Below are 17,284 nucleotides of genomic sequence, written 5' to 3'. Positions count from 1 at the left end.
CACAGAAGTCAACAGAGGATGCAATACGACTGGTAGTCGAATGGATAGAAGAGGTCTTTGCAGAAAAGAAGACCGCTCTGCTGATCTCGCTAGATATTTCAGGAGCGTTTGACAATGCCTGGTGGCCAAAAATATTACATCAATTGAAGAAAAAATCCTGTCCTAGAAACTTGTATATAATAATCAGAAACTACTTTAATAATCGAATGGCAAAGCTCACAATGGGCAGTACTACATTTACCAAAAATATCACAAAAGGCTGTCCTCAAGGTTCTGCACGTAGTCCAGGATTCTGGACAATTCTATATGATGATTTACTGACTTTGGAATTACCTACTGACTGTCACATAATTTCTTATGCTGATGATGCCCTTCTCTTACTTAAAAGTGATGATGTTTCAAATTTGACTTTTCGAGCTAATACAGCGCTGAATATAATTTACAACTGGGGATTTGAAAATAAATTGGAGTTCAACCCTCAAAAAACAAGCGGCATGTTCATTACGGGGAAGAGGAAAGCTGAAACACCTGTAGTACACATGAATGGACAAGTTATAAAATTGGTGGACCAAATGTCATACTTAGGTGTTGTTTTAGATAGAAAACTAACATTTAGAGGTCATTCCAATGCTCTGTCTAACAAAGCTAGCAAATTACTGTCTGGCTTTACTATTGCTACCGGACTGACATGGGGTCTTAATCCAGAACTATTAAAGACAATATATCATGGAGAAGTGGAACCATTATTATTGTATGGTTCATCTGCTTATCGTAATGTATTGAAATGGAAGTGGGTTCAAGCCAAACTAGCCCAAATTCAAAGAGGTTTTGTACTCAGAATTATTCGTGCGTACCGCACAACATCCACGGAAGCAGCCCTTGTTGTGGCGGGAATCCCACCTCTGTATTTAACAGCCATTGCCAAAGCTGAGCTCACATTAACAAAAAAAAAAAAAAAAAAAGGTGTTTTGTATCCTGATAGGATATTAACGGTCACTCCTGAACTACAAGGTAATGCATTGACAGCAGGTCACCCAAGTCAATTTGCCAATATTATTTTGCAGGAAGTGTGCAACACACAACATCATTACAATATTTATACGGATGGATCCCGGATTAGCAAAGAAAAAGATGGCTGGCTTGTAGGATGTGCTTTTATAGTGCTACAGAATAACAGTGAGGTGCAAGCTGAAAAATTTAGGCTATCTCCCTCATGTTCAGTCTTTCAGGCCGAATTGTGCGCTATACAACAGGCAGTTATGTGGATTAAAAAACACAGTTGTGCTGCACAAATATTGAGTGACAGCTTTGAGAGCAATCCAAGAAAAATATAACTTTCATCCGGTAGCTGTTAATATAAGATCACACATATTAGGATACAGTAACCATATCTGCATGAAATGGGTCCGAGGAGATGACGGGGTAGAAGGAAATGAGAGAGCTGATGAACTTGCCAAAGCAGCTACTACTTCTTCTGACGCCTTGTTGATATATGAAAAGTCTCCTTTGTCTCATGTAAAAAAGGAACTGAGGGAGTATACACAAGATATGTGGAACAACCAATGGATCACCAGCAATAATGGCCGGCTAACAAGAGAGTTGTTCTTTCCAAATATCCAAGACAGATTACAAAGTAGGTTTTTGCAACATGAACATATTACAACTCAGTTTTTGACAGGACATGGAAAGTTTGGATCATACTTCGAGAGGTTTGGAATCAGTGTTCAGAAGCCCTACACTTGTACCTGTGAAATGCAACAAACTGTTCCTCATCTCTTATTTGAGTGTCCGATTTTTAACACGAGTAGATATGAATTATTAATGCATTTAAACATGTGTAATATAGAATACCAAGCACCTCTCACTATGGTATTTCAGAGAAGATGTTGTTATAAAGTGTTTGTTAAATTTCTCCATCTAATTTATAAGTCATCTCTATTTTAATTGAATTGTCATGTATTAACTTAGTCTCACTATCTATAACCCTAATATACTACTTGTAAAATAGGGTTTGTAATGGGAAATTCAATAATAATAATAATAATAATAATAATAATAATATGCAACAAATATCTAAATGGACAAAAACTCTCCTTAAATATTGCATTTTGAACAGAAATTACTAATTTCAGCAGTTTTCTGTGTTTCATTCTAAGGGCAGGACTTAATAGGTTAACAGAATTAAGAACATCTGGGCAAGGATACGTACGTAAACATGGTTGGAAACCTAAATACACGTGGTCCAATGAGGCCGTAACGATGTTAAATAAAAAAAGTTTCGAAGCCTTTACTTCCCACGCTTTCAGTGCCTACAACGGAGATGGCTTTTTTGTTAGTTACATAAACCAAGTGGTTCTATGGTCTCTGCTGTTCTGTTCATGACCTTCGGACTACTGGAGAGACGTGGGCAGGGAAATACATTTCTTGGCCATTATTCATATGTTGACGATCAGGAAAAACATTTCTCATATCAAGTAGCTTTTATACTGTCCTATGGAATTTGAATCAATCGTGTTCCATTCCACTTGCTAATCTTAAGAAGAAAGTCGTGGCTTAGATAGGGAAAGGAACTCAGAATCACTGCGACATCAGAGTACAAACTTTCATTTATATCCGCCATGAATCCAACGAGCAGTAATACAGCCATTCATATACAGTACGACTTGAAATCTGCACCGAATCAGTATCGACGTAACTTGATAACGAAGTTAACTTATGAGGGTTCTGACATCTTTTGGCCAAACCCTGCAATTCCACTCTGCATTTTATTTTGTTTCGAAAAGGTGCTGTTCCCTCTTTTGTCTAGATTTGTTCCTACATCTTAATTCGTGAAAAAACCGCAATTAAAAATGAATTCAAATAAGCTTCTTTTATTACCGAGCTCAAAAGCTGCGGACGCTTAAGTGCGGCCAGTATCCAGTGTTCGGGTGTTAGTGGGTTCGAACCCCACTGTCGGCAGCCCTGAACATGGTTTTCCGTGGTTTCCCATTTCCATACCAGGTATATGTTGGGGCTGTACCTTAATTAAGGCCATGGCCGCTTCCTTTCCACTCCTAGCCCTGTCCCGTCCCATCGTCGCCATACGACCTACCGTGTGGGTGCAACATAAAGCAAGTTTCCTTTTATCTTTTTGCCTGAATTCCTTTTGCAGTGGTCGGTCAATAAATGAGCTTAGATAACCATTGTTCTTTGTCTTTCACAGACCACGCAGTGTAGGGAGGCCCAAAGTTCGATTCCCGGCAAGGTTAGGGATGTTAAGCTGGATCTGAGGACTGCTTCGAGGTCCACTCAGCCTACACGAAAACAATATCGGAAGCGCTACTTGACGGCGAGACAATGTCCCTGGTCTAGAAAGTCACGAATAATGGCCGACAGGATACATTACAATGACCACGCGCCATGACACGCCTTTGGGTTGAACAACGGTTGCTTTGTAGCTCCAGGCCCATCAGGGCTGTAGGGTAGGGTTGCCACGTTTTTTAAATGTTAATAAGGGACAGTTCATGTCGACACGGCGTAACGACATTTGCTCAACAAAACAATGAGATATAATTTTATGAACCATAATTACATTGCGGGCACAAAATTTATTACAGTATTTTGATGTTTCATTTTCTACAAAAAAAAAGTTAAAAACCCGTATATTCTTTACATTTTATTTTTTCAATGATTCTGTATTTCCCTTAATCAAGTCATGAAGTTTCTGTCAACTCAAATCAAAATTAAATAAGACTTTAATTTCCGGTATAACATTTTTTTTACAACTTTCTATACCTCGCACCGATAAAGATAGGTCTTATGGTGACGATGGTACAGGAAAGGACTAGGAGTGGGAAGGAAGCATTCGTGGCCTTAATTAAGTCTTAGCTTTTGCCTGGTGTGAAAATGGGAAACCGCGGAAAACCATCTTCAGGGCTGTCGACAGTGTGGTTCGAACCCACTATCTTACGAATACTGGATACTGGCCGCACTTAAGCGACTGCAGATATCGACCTCGCTAATTTGTGAATTTATCAGGGTTGCTGAAAGTATATACCTTTCATCATCCCACTTTGTTTCTAAGAACTGAAAAATCTCAACATATTCATTCGAACCAGGTATATGTATGTACATAAGATACCAACATACCAACTGAATGTTATGGGAAGAAAATTCTGCATGAAAGCTATCCAAATTAAAAGCTGAAAATATTACAGTAAATTTTAAAGATTAATCATTTCCTGAAAACCAAAAAAGTAACATCTTTCAAATGTAAAGTCTCTAGAATTTTTAAATTATTTATTAACATCACTGAAGTAATACTTTTCCCAGATAATTTATTGCAGCATTTTAAACGCTCTTTAGGTTAGATTTCACTGCATTCATTCCGAAGGTTTGGAAGCAGTTGATCTATTAATGACTTAACTTCCCCGCCGAAAAAATTATCATCTTTCGTACAAATTAACTTGAACGTCAATTTTGACACTGCATTATAAATTTCAACAACGGTAAGTTTATTTTTTAAGCTCAAGTATAGCTTCATAATAAGCTACTGAATGAAAAATGAAAGCCTACAACCTGTTTTCCAGTCATTGACCGGGTCAGGGATGTAATGAATGAATCATATATAGGCTATTATTACGATGGGGTCGCCACTCCCAAAGTGATACATTAATGAATGATAGATGCTACGAAATGAGAATGGAGAGTGTTGCTGGAATGAAAGATGACAGGGAAAACCGGAGTACCCGGAAAAAAACCTGTCCCGCCTCCGCTTTGTCCAGCACAAATCTCACATGGAATGACCGGGATTTGAACCACGGTATCCAGCGGTGAGAGGCCGACGCGCTGCCGTCTGAGCCACGGAGGCTCTCATAATAAGCTACTATATAAAGATAATTTTAACCATGACAGAAGTGAGTGTTTTACTTAGGAAAAAATGGCATCTCGTATGCTGTTAAGACGACATGGTAATTCATACTTTCAAATACGGGACACCTGGCAACACTACTGTAGCGCCATCGGGTTTGCTTGTTTCTCTTATTAGAGTCTAGTATGCTTAAGCAATGCGTGACGTACGGCACAAAACCAAGGAAGGACTTTGATCTGACAGACATTTCAAATAATACAGGGCTATTCACCTAAGATGTATTTGATGGGGATAAAGTCCGTTCGCATCAACATTTAGAACGCCTGGAAGGTATACATAGCAACTTACGGCGTGGACGGGCAAGCTGCCGTCTTTACTCCTATTCATTGCAGTGCAGGGGCACCTGTGTTATCGCTGCTGGAGAACGGGTTGTGGCCTTCCCAGGCTCAATATTCCTGCACTATTACTTACAACGCAAACGGACTTACGTCCCCACCTGATATACAGGGTAGTCGGAAATAACGTGAACCGGGTATATGAGCGTTAGAGCATTTGTCATACTGGTGAGTCAAACGGACTTACGTCCCCACCTGATATACAGGGTAGTCGGAAATAACGTGAACCGGGTATATGAGCGTTAGAGCATTTGTCATACTGGTGAGTAATTTCAAAAATTACGTCGATATGTCGCGCCGTTGTCATTTCATCAGCTGCTGAAATTAGCCAATCAGATCGCTTCGCGGGCGACTTCATATGAGCTATGCGAGGCGATGTAAAACCTGCACGCGGCTTATGACCAGCTTGATAACGCCAGTAGAAGAAATTAACTTCTCCATAGCAAGCAAGCTATGGTGGCATTGGCTGGAACCCACGGGGTCTTACTGTTTGATGCTCATTTCTCGGCATCGCTCTCAAGCCCGACCAAGTCACGTGCAGATTTAGCAACACCGCCTCGTAAAGTCCATTTGAATTCGCCCGCGAAGCGATCTGATTGGCTAACTTCAGCAGCTGATAAAATGACAACGGCGCGACATATCGACGTAATTTTTGAAATTACTCATCAGTATGACCAATGCTCTAACGCTCATATACTCGGTTCATGTTGTTTACGACCATCCTGTATACGTACAGTATGTCTACACCTTAGTCCCGTTTCCTGATACAGGGATAGGGATGAAGTTACATTAAATTATATGGCATGGTTTACGGCCGCATCTCCTCCTGTCACCAATCTCAGTGTCCGGCTCCATGGCTAAATGGTTAGCGTGCTGGCCCTTGGTCACAGGGGTCCCGGCTTCGATTCCCGACAGGGTCGAAAATTTTAACCACCATCGATTAATTTCGCTGGCACGGGGGCTGGGTGTATGTGTTGTCCTCAATATAATTTCATCCTCATCATGACGCGCAGGTCGCCTACAGGAGTCAAATTAAAAAAAGACCTGCACCTGGCGAGCCAAACATGTCTTCGGATAGTCCCGGCACTAAAAGCCATACACCATTGCATTTTTCTACGAATCTCAGTTGCGGAGCTAATGAAGATGAAATGAAAGATGCTGAATAGAGTTGGGAAAGGAGGTGGAAGGAATCAGCTGTGAATGAATAGAAAATGTCCCAGCATTTGCCTGGAAATGAAAATGGGAAACCAAAGAAAACTATTATCTGGGCAGCTGATGGTGTGTTTCGAATACACTCGTCTCTCGAATGCAGAGCTTGTCACCATAGCCGTAGCTCGTTACTACGCGCGGCCACTCAAACCAATAATAATAATAATAATAATAATAATAATAATAATAATAATAATAATAATAATAATAATAATAATAATAATAATAATAATAATAATAATAATAATAATAATAATAATAATAATATACATACGTACATTATCATTATAGACTGTTATGCCTTTCAGCGTTCACTCTGCAAGCCTCTGTGAATTTACTAAACGTCGCCACAATAGGGAACATGCATAATTTTCAAAAATATTTTGTTTTGAAAAGTAGACCAATGAAATAGTACGTAAACGTATTACATTGTGGTAAGTTGCCTTTTCTCTACCATTAAAAAAATATTTAAACGTTCCTTTCCGCAAGACGAGTGAAACGGCCTCTGACGTAAGGGGCGCGCTGTGACGACACGATCCAGTACCGCATGCAGTTCTACCAGCTATTGTGCACCAGCCGTTACTAAAAGCCGATTGTTTATTATTCGTGATCACGAATAACTTCAAAAATGGCAGAAGAAAGGTTCAAAACAACACAGTCAGACAATCTACCATGTGTAGATGTCATCATTTTTGAAAAAATAGTGACTTTTGTGGCCGCAGAAATTCGCGGATAAAAAGCAAGTTTGTAAGTGGCATCATTTATATACGTGCAATGTACTGTAACTCATAATATTAGGATAATAACGAGCCTGGATAGAAATCACATCACTTTCAACATTTCCTTCTAGACTGATTCCCATATTAAAGAATAACATTACATTTTCGGGCTTTCAGCATTAGTAAAGTAAGAAATCGGATTTCAGCACTAACATAAACATATAGGTAGCATTATAGTATTATTCCGCCTCTGTGGTGTAGTGGTTAATGTGATTAGCTGCTACCCCCGGAGGCCCGGTTTCGAATACCGGCTCTGTCATGAAAGTTGGAAACAAATAGTACGAGGGCTGGAACGGGGTCCACACAGCCTCGGAAGGTCAACTGAATACAGGGGTTTCGAATCCCACCTCAGCCATTCTCGAAGTGGTTTTTCGTATTTTCCCACTTCTCCCCCAGACACCCAAGGCCACGGCCGTTTCCTTCCCTCTTCCTTGTCTATCCCTTCCGATCTTCCCATTCTCCAACAAGGCCCCTGTTGAGCATAGCAGGTGAGGCCGCCTGGGCGAGGTAATGGCCCTCCTCACCAGTTGTATCACCATACCCAAAGTCTCACGCTCCAGGACACTGCCCTTGAAGCGGTAGAAGTGAAATCCTTCGCTGAGTCCAAGGGAAAACCAACCCTGAAAGATAAACTGATTAAGAAAGAGAGAAAGAAAGAAAGAAGGAAAGAAAGATCATAGTACTATAGGTCTATAATCTATCATTCCCGAAAAAATATATATTTATGGTTAGGGCAACTGGCCTACACTTCCGGGGTGCATGAAAGAGAAACTTTAAATATCTTGGTGGAGGGAAAAAGTTAAACATGATAAAGATAAATATGACTTCATCTAGTTTTCACTAGTCGGGCTGAGTGGTTCAGACGGTTGAGGTGCTGGCCTTCTGACCCCAACTTGGCAGGTTCGATCCTGGTTCAGTCCGGTGGTAGTTGAAGATGCTCAAATACGTCACCCTCGTGTCGGTAGATTTACTGGCACGCAAAAGAACTCCTGCAGGACTAAATTCCTGCACATCGGCGTCTCCGAAAACCGTAGAAGTAGTTAGCGGGGCGTAAAGCCAATAACAATAATTACATTTGGCTTTTAACAAGCTGAGCATATCACTTAAGAAAAGTGTCTTGGTGACATTTTACTCGTTCAATACAGGAATGTCTTTGGGTGCTGTGACTTTTACTCTTTTTTTTTTAATTTGTTTTACGTCGCACCGACACAGATAGGTCTTATGGCGACGATGGGATAGGAAAGGTCTAGCAGTTGGAAGGAAGCGGCCGTGGCCTTAATTGAGGTACAGCCCCAGCATTTGCCTGGTGTGAAAATGGGAAACCAGGGAAAACCATCTTCAGGGCTGCCGACAGTGGGATTCGAACCCACTATCTCCCGGATGCAAGCCCAGAGCCGCGTGAACCTGACCGCACGGCCAACTCGCCCGGTAGACCCCCAGTTCAAAATCATAAATGTTACTACAGCCAAGGCAACTAGCTACCTTCCCCATATCTGGGACATCAAAAAGCTACCAGCATTAGAATTATCTCACACTGCAAGAAACAGAAAAAAGGAAGGAATAGAAAAGCTCTTAGGGTAATGTGCATTCCGTAGTTCCTGTAAATGCTACTAGTATTTGAATTATCTTACAATGCTAGAAGAAAAAAAGGATAAGAAAAGCTCCTATAGTAATGTGCAAATTTCCAGTAGATAGCACCAGAGCTACTGCTGGGCGATCCATACTCGGGGACACAAAGAACTCGTGAAACGTACAATTATTAACGAATCTAGCACTTCCACGCTATCCGTTAAAATCGATAACGGTACGAAATTATATTCTGCAATATAATCTTCATCGAACACAAAACATCACAACTGATGTTATATAATAATAATAATAATAATAATAATAATAATAATAATAATAATAATAATAATAATAATAATAATAATAATAATAATATTTTTATAATATTCCTGGAACTGTTCCCAATAAACTGAACATTCAGTCAAGAAGCAGGATGCCGATGCTGATGATGTTACTCAAATTGGTGGTATTTAAAGGTGCTTCGTGTCGGTAGACTTATCGGCTCGTAAAGGAACTCTTGTAGGACAAAATTATGGCGCATCAACGTGTCCGAAACTCGTAAAAGTAGTTAATGCGATATTTAATCCATGAAATAATAATAATAATAATAATAATAATAATAATAATAATAATAATAATATATTCAGCGTATTCCAGGTATTTCTGCGATCGCGGGTTCATGCTGGCTTTCGTTTCCTGGCACCAAGTGACTTCTTAGGTGAAAATCTCAAGCCAGATTCGACCGGGAATCTCAGCCGTCAGGACGGAAAGCAACAGCTGAGCCACTGCACTAATCATGCCCCCGAAATTATTATTATTATTATTAATGTATTTTAAATACGTCCGACTCCTTGGCTGACTGGTCAGCGTTGAGGACTTCGGTTAGAGGAACCCGGGTTCGATTTCCGGCCGGGTCGGGGATTTTAATCGCGTTTCCTTAATTCTTCTGGCTCGCGAACTGGGTGTTTGTGTTTGTCCCAACGCTTTCAGCTTCATATTCAGACAACATGCTACACTACCAACCACCACAGAAACACGCAATAGTGATTACATTCCTCCATATCGGGTTCGCGTTAGCAAGGGCACTCTGCCGTAAAACAGGACCAAATCCACTTGTGCTACACGGTTCGCACCCGCAACTCTTACAAGTGCGGGAAAAGCGGTATAATAATAATAATAATAATAATAATAATAATAATAATAATAATAATAATAATAATAATAATAATAATTTCGTGTGGCTATTTCTAGCCGAGTGCAGCCCTTGTAAGGCAGACCCTGCGATGAGGGTGGGCGGCATCTGCCATGTGTAGGTAACTGCGTGTTATTGTGGTGGAGGATAGTGTTATATGTGGTGCGTGAGTTGCAGGCATGTTGGAGACAGCACAAACACCCAGCCCCCGGGCCATTGGAATTAACCAATGAAGGTTAAAATCCCCGACCTGGCCGGGAATCGAACCCGGGACCCTCTGAACCGAAGGCCAGTACGCTGACCATTCAGCCAACGAGTCGGACATAATAATAATAATAATAATAATAATAATAATAATAATAATAATAAAGTTTATTTTTCAGCGTATGGCTTTTAAGTTCAGGGAATACCCGAAGACGTGTTTGGCTGGCGTGGTTCAGGTCTCTTTATTTGATACGCATTCGCGATCTGTACGTCTGGATGTGATGATGAGGTAGGGAGGGTGAAACGTGGTGTCGGCACATAGCCTGCTCCTGTCCAATATCAACAACAAGTCCGCTCAAGGCTTAATGTGTCCATCCGTCAGATGAATCAATAAATAGTGTTAATAATATTATTGGTTTACGTCCCACAAATTCCTTTTTCATGGTTTTCGGGGAATCCGAGGTGCCCAGAATTTCGTCCCGCATGAGTTACTTTGCGAGCCAGTAAGTTCACCGCTAGGAGGCTGACGTATTTGAGCACCTTCAAATACCACCGAACAGAGCCAGGATCGAACCTGACAAATTGGTCTCAGCACCTGAATTACACTGCACAGCGAATAATAATAATAATAATAATAATAATAATAATAATAATAATAATAATAAAGTGTATGTGAGTAACGTGTCCTTCCGTCTGTTATGTCATACGACTGGATGGTGTACCTAAATTTTGCCCAGAGCAGCGACTCCTTTGCGAGATAGTAAATTTATTGGCACAAGTCATCGGCATTTTATCGCTTCTAACATACAACCATTCGTGCTGAGAGTCGATTCCGCAATCTTGGGCAAAGACGAGCAGCCCCTGACAAACTATTCTACTTACCCGGGCCGAAAGTCATACAATTAAACCAGTATCTTCTGATCCTGTTCACCATACTTAACATCCATCTTACAGGGGCGATAAATTGGGCATATCGGCAAGTTAGACATTTGGTTACCTAAAATTGTGCAATTCACCTTAATTATTAACGGAGCTTCGTATTAGAAGTGTGGACTGCAGATAAAATAACCGGTAAAATAATGACGCATTTGAAGACTGAAAAATTACGATCTTAATATCACATCATACAAAAGAGTTCAAAAAAACGAAACGTTCATTTGATAGGGTACGAAGTAAGAAGTCTTTCCTAATTCATGAGAGCTGTAATAAAGAGAATCCATATCTTGAAACAAGAAATTATTATAAGTGATTGGGAATCATTAACTTAACCATACCGTAGTCGAAATGCAACGTGAAGCTCTCAAGAATACCACTTATTACATATTTTTCTACCAACCATTATAATATACATGCATTTTGGCATGAATGTTGTTACTTAGGTTTGGATTCCAAGTAATACTGTGAGAACTGTGTCGTGTTCATAGTATGCGAGTTGTAAAGGGGCCTTACTCCCATCACCCTACTTAATTTACAGTCCTTTACAGGATCCATTTTGATCGACGATAGTAAATAATATACACATCCAGTTAAAGGGAGTAACTGGTGACTCTGTAAACGTGTTAAATATCAGCATCGCAGTGAAATCAGATGTTTTTTATGCAGCGCATGGCTTCACTGCACGTGAAAGAGGAAATGGAGCGCGGTAGAACTCTGTATTGATTGCTTAAAAGGGAGAGGCATATCTGAGAACTTACCGTGCAAGCGGGCCGGGAACACCGGAATGCGAATAATCCTTCTGATCACATAAATACAAACATAAACATTACACTCATTCACTTCACACGCTGGCGACACTAGCACCCTCTGCCCACTAACCACTACACCAGTCTCCAAACAAATGCCATGCGTGCCGCGCCGTGCTCGCTTGCACACGATCTCTCCCCTCTTTTCCCCCCACCAGGGGCGGGATAGTCTGGCGCGCTCACTGGCTGTGCCTGCTTATTATAACGAACAGGAAGTCAACAATCGATAAGAAGAGATAGAAAACATTTCTAAAATACGCGTGTCCGCTTGGCCCTCTAAGGCTATCGTATTATCAGTACGCAGTATAATCAGTTGCGTATTACTACCGACCAGGGACACAGTGTCATCTTCCGCGACTGTACCGCTGTCTGCTGGCACTGTGCGTACAAAAGAAGGGTGGCAGATATTTGACAGTGACCTACATACAGACACAGATTTTCCAGTTACAAAACTTTGTCTTCTCTGCATAAAAATTGCAGCATTATTAGCATTCTACCCGTGGAAAAATCAACAGCTTTTATGTACGTGTGAGGGTGGGGGTCATGACAGCTGTTAGCATACCCGCTAGTTTCTCTCCAAGGCGGCCGCTGTTCCAATGCGGGTCAACATATGTGCGGTAACTGCAGAGTTCGGAAGTACAAAAGTAAAAGTAATCGGATTACACAGATAGGTCTAATGGCGACGATGGGATAGGAAAGGCCTAGGAATGGGAAGGAAGCGGCCGTGGCCTTAATTAAGGTACAGCCCCAGCATTTGCCTGGTGTGAAAATGGGAAACCACGGAAAACCATCTTCAGGGCTGCCGACAGTGGGATTCGAACCCACTATCTCCCGCATGCAAGCTCACAGCTGCGCGCTCCTAACCGCACGGCCAACTCGTCCGGTTTAGAATCGTTATCTCTTACAAAAAGCGATGTTTACTTGTAATTTACCTTCGGAGTCCACCTCAGTGCTTTAGAAGGCCCATGTTCGATTCTCTGCTCTGCCACGAAATTTGAGAAGTGGTATGAGGATTAGAACGGAGTCCACTCAGCCTCGGGAGGTCAACTGAATAGAGGGGCGGGAGTTCGATTCCCACCTCACCCATCCTCGAAGTGGTTTTTCGTGGTTTCCCATTTCTCCTCCAGGCAAATGCCGGGAAGGTACATAACTTACGGCCACGACCGCTTTCTTCCCTCTTCCTTGCCTAGTCCTTGCAATCTTCGCATCCCCTCCCTGCACAAAGCCCCTGTTCAGCATAGCAGGTGAGGCCGCCTGGGCGAGGTACTGGCACTCCTTTCCAGTTGTATCGCCGACCCAAAGTCTCACACTCCAGGACACTGCCCTTGAGGCGGTAGAGCTGGGATCTGTCCCTGAGTCCGAGGGGAAAACCAACCCTGGATGGTAAACAGATTAAGAAAGAACGAATTTACTTTCGGAAATGAAACTGCAATCGTTACATTCCAGCAATCGATATACATCATACGAAACCAGAAACTGGGGGGGAAAAATTATGACTCTTTCATTTCTATTACCGTAGATCAGAACCTGCATCTTAGTGCTGGATGAGATACTTTTCTATCTCTCCATTACTCCAGGTGCTCCTCTAGGGCGTCTTTTCAGTAAATACAATGATGTACATTCCCCAAAAGAGGACGGGGCTTAGAGATGAGAATTTCAATTATTTTATTCCTAGAGTAAGAGGAAAATTATTTGAAATCATTAAAATAAAATTGTTGGTAACAATAATTTCGAAAATTGCAGTCTATCATGGTTAGTCTCACATAGTGATGACAGGCCCTTCAAATCTCTAAGTTAAAAACACACACACACAGACAAAATGAAGTAATATATTTTACGTTGCAACTTTTGTATTCTTATAGCTCCGTGAGAAAAAAATGTCAGTGATTTTTTAGGGAACTGTAAAATAATTATAAATGAAACTTTAATGACTACTTGTTGAAAACGCGATTTCCACTTCCGAAGGTGCACATGGCCCTGAGATTTACTCAGTCTACACCAAAAATGAATACGAGGTTAATTCCTGGGGGCAAAGGAAGCCAGGCGTAGAGTTAACCACTCAACCCCATCGAGTGCCGAGATTGAGGATGTAGAAGCCTTTACCTTCCACCCCTCCCAGGACCTTCATGGCCTGTACGGAGATGACTGATTTTGCTCTTTTTTACTTGTTGAAGAAGTAATGTATAATTGTAATTGAGCAAAATATCTCACAGGTAACTGTAATTAAGCCAAATTATTTCTGTTTTTACAATCTGCTTCACGTTATACCTACACAGATAGGTCTTATGACGACGATGGACTAGGGGAGCTCAGGAGTGGGAAGGAAGCGACCGTGACCTTAATTAAGGTGTAGACCCAGCATTTTCCTGGTGTGAAATTGGGAAACTACGGATAACCATTTTTAGGACTGCCGATAGTGGGGTTCGAATCCACTTTCTACCGAATGCAAGCTAGCTAAGTGACCCAAACCGCTCGGTAAAATAACATTTTGTACTCTTCCCATCACGGGGTATTTGTAATGAACAGTCACGTCCGTGTTCCGATTTCGAAATGTGCATGTGGGGTGAGGGGTGATAGAATACATTCGCGGTATCGCCTTCCTGCCGTAAGATGCGAATAAAAAGGGGCGCGTGTTAGGGCCCACAGCTGAGTCTGGCACTCTTCAGGTTGCTTCTGGGAGTCTCCTGACTTTAATCTTTCCTATCCGGCTGCTCTCGGTCAACACTTGTTCTACGCCGACCCCGACGGTAGTAGGTTTGTGAGGCCTAGGAAGTCTTTCGTTTTCACACCCTTCGTAGCACTTCCCCTCCTTTTACCGATAATAATAATAATAACAACAATAATAATAATAATAATAATAATAATAATAATAATAATAATAATAATAATAATAATAACACCCCAATAGAAGGAAGGTTAGAATTAAGACCTTGAAAGGTAGGCGTCCAAAATAGGATTACAAATTTCCGATAAAAAACAGAATGGATCAATAGTATCAACAATGTACCAGCATAAATTAAAATATCTAACAACAAGAGAATCAATACAGTCATATTCAAATATTTAGGTGAAGTAATAACAGAGCGGTGGAGAAGGAGAACATGAAGGCACGAATTCACAAAATGGAAAAAGCTATCACGCAACAATGAATATATACAACAAGAAGTCAGTATCCAGGAATGATAAATTGAGACTCCAGCAGGTTTATATTCAATGGAGTGTTTGAATACCTTATCAGATAGAAGAATAAGCAAAAGAGAAAAAAAAGAATCCTACGGAAAGCTGTGGGACCTACATGAAATTGAGATCAGAACATGATTTACAGAACATCAGAAGAAAAAAAGGTCATGCTTTCAGAAAATGGTCACCTGTACAGGATGTGCGTAGATTAATAAAACACATTTTGGTATACCATGCAAAACTTAATCTAGCATTTTTCAAAGAAGCCGAAGTAGATTTGGAACTACTCGGCATTAAAAAAGTAAAATTGCAAATATTAAAGAACTGAAGAAAGCAATATTTGATGGTAAACTTCCAAGGAAAGCCAAAAAGAAATCAGACAGTAAATGGACGGAAGAAAGAAAACAACAACACCGAGAGAGGATGAAGAAATTTTTGGAAGACAAAAACTGTTCGTTATGGTCCTAAGATGGTTTACCAGGCGAGTCGGCTCTGCGGTCAGGGGCGCGCAGCTGTGAGCTTGCATCCGGGAGATGGTGGGTTCGAACCCCACTGTCGGTAGCCCTGAAGATAGTTTTCCATGGTTTCCCATATTCACACCAGGCGAATGCTGGTGCTGTACCTTAATTAAGGCCACGGCCGCTACCTTCCAACTGCTAGGCCCTTCCTATTCCATCGCCGCCATGAGGCCTATCTGTGTCGGCGCGACGTAAAGCAATTCTAAAAAAAGGTGGTGTAATCGAACGAATAATCATAATAATAATAATAATAATAATAATAATAATAATAATAATAATAATAATAATAATAATAATAATAATAATAATATGGTTTCAGCTACCGAGTTACAGATCTTCTGAAGTGGCGCCATCTAGGCGACCTGCGTACCAATTTCCACATTCCGCTTGTGGTGCTATCTCGTAACGAAAGCCGAATTCTACTGGAACGGGTAGTATGGCTGAGTTAGTTTAATTTTGTCGATGCGCCACCAAATATCTTTAACATAACAATGAGATTAAGACTTTTGACCGTCTTTCAAAAATGGACTATCTCAGCCGGGATCGAACTCGCGACACTTTACCAATGATCCACCGAAGCAGCTCTTTTACCGATAACTCCTTTCTTTGAAGTGTCAGATTCTTTCCATTTTTTCCTCTCATTAGAATTAAGAGAAGATGTTTAGCCGAGCAAGTGGCTAAGCGGTTTGGGTCACGAAGCTGTCACCTTGCATTCGGTAGATAGTGGGTTCGAACCCCACTGTCAGCAGCCCTGAGTATGGTTTTGCGTGATTTTCTATTTTCACACCAGGTCAATGCTGGGGCTGTACCTTCATTAAGTCCACGGTCAATCGGTGCAACGAGATAGGAAGGGTCTAGGAGTATGAACGAAGCGTTCGTGGACTTGATTAATGTAGAGCCCCAGCATTTGCCTGGTGTGAAAATCGAAAACGACCGGAAAAGCATCTTCATGGTTGCCGATGATCGGATTCGAACCCACTACCTCCTGAATGCAAGCTCACAGCTACGCGAACCTAACCGCACGACTAACTCACTCGTTAACTACGTTAATAAAACAGTATAGTATTATAATTTCAGTTGTACTGTATTAAAATTAATTGGTCAAAAGATTCGTTGTCGTAAAAGTACTTCTTTCGAGTCATGAACAAATAACTTTAAAAACTTCGTAAATAGTTAGCATGCATCAGTCAGAAATCTCCAAATAGGAGTTGGTTTATGAACTTACAAACAGGAGAACATCTTCAACACACGAACCAAACGTCGCCAGTACTCACCTGGAAAACAGAGAAAACACATCGTCAGTACGTCACAGGTTAGAAACACCACACGGGAAGAAGTCGTGACATGAAATCGACAAAGAGTTGTATATTTATTATTTTTATTCAATACAACAACTCCTACACTACAATATCCTCAAGTTTCACTGGCGTGATTGTATTCTAAGTACCACAAAAATAATTAGTTATCTTTGGTTGGCATCATGCCACGCCCCTTTTTAATGGCAGCTCGTTCACGGCAGTTTACCAGAGCGAGTTCTTTGTGTTTTTTGTTAGTAAAGCAAGCATAGCTACATCTAGAAGGCTGTGGTGTATACTCCTTGGCTTTATACAGGGTTATTCACCTAAGATGTTACACGGAAATAACGTC

The 17,284-nt window shown here is 41.0% G+C and overlaps 1 protein-coding gene across 1 annotated transcript in view; it reads right to left on the bottom strand.

Annotated features, from left to right (window-relative positions):
* The window catches only part of LOC136876412 (5'-AMP-activated protein kinase subunit gamma-1), a 1,375,241-nt gene extending 1,363,231 nt beyond the window's left edge, over nucleotides 1-12,010 (bottom strand). Inside the window, exon 1 of the mRNA XM_067150367.2 lies at nucleotides 11,892-12,010. The gene's annotated coding sequence lies outside the window, so the exon portion shown is untranslated. The remainder of the gene's footprint in view (nucleotides 1-11,891) is intronic.
* Between the last annotated feature and the right edge of the window lie 5,274 nt (nucleotides 12,011-17,284).

The sequence above is a fragment of the Anabrus simplex genome, chromosome 6, assembly GCF_040414725.1.
Source record: "Anabrus simplex isolate iqAnaSimp1 chromosome 6, ASM4041472v1, whole genome shotgun sequence".
Classification (NCBI taxonomy): domain Eukaryota; kingdom Metazoa; phylum Arthropoda; class Insecta; order Orthoptera; family Tettigoniidae; genus Anabrus; species Anabrus simplex.
Note: the sequence above shows the minus strand (reverse complement) of the source record. Positions and strands in the feature narration are given on the sequence as shown.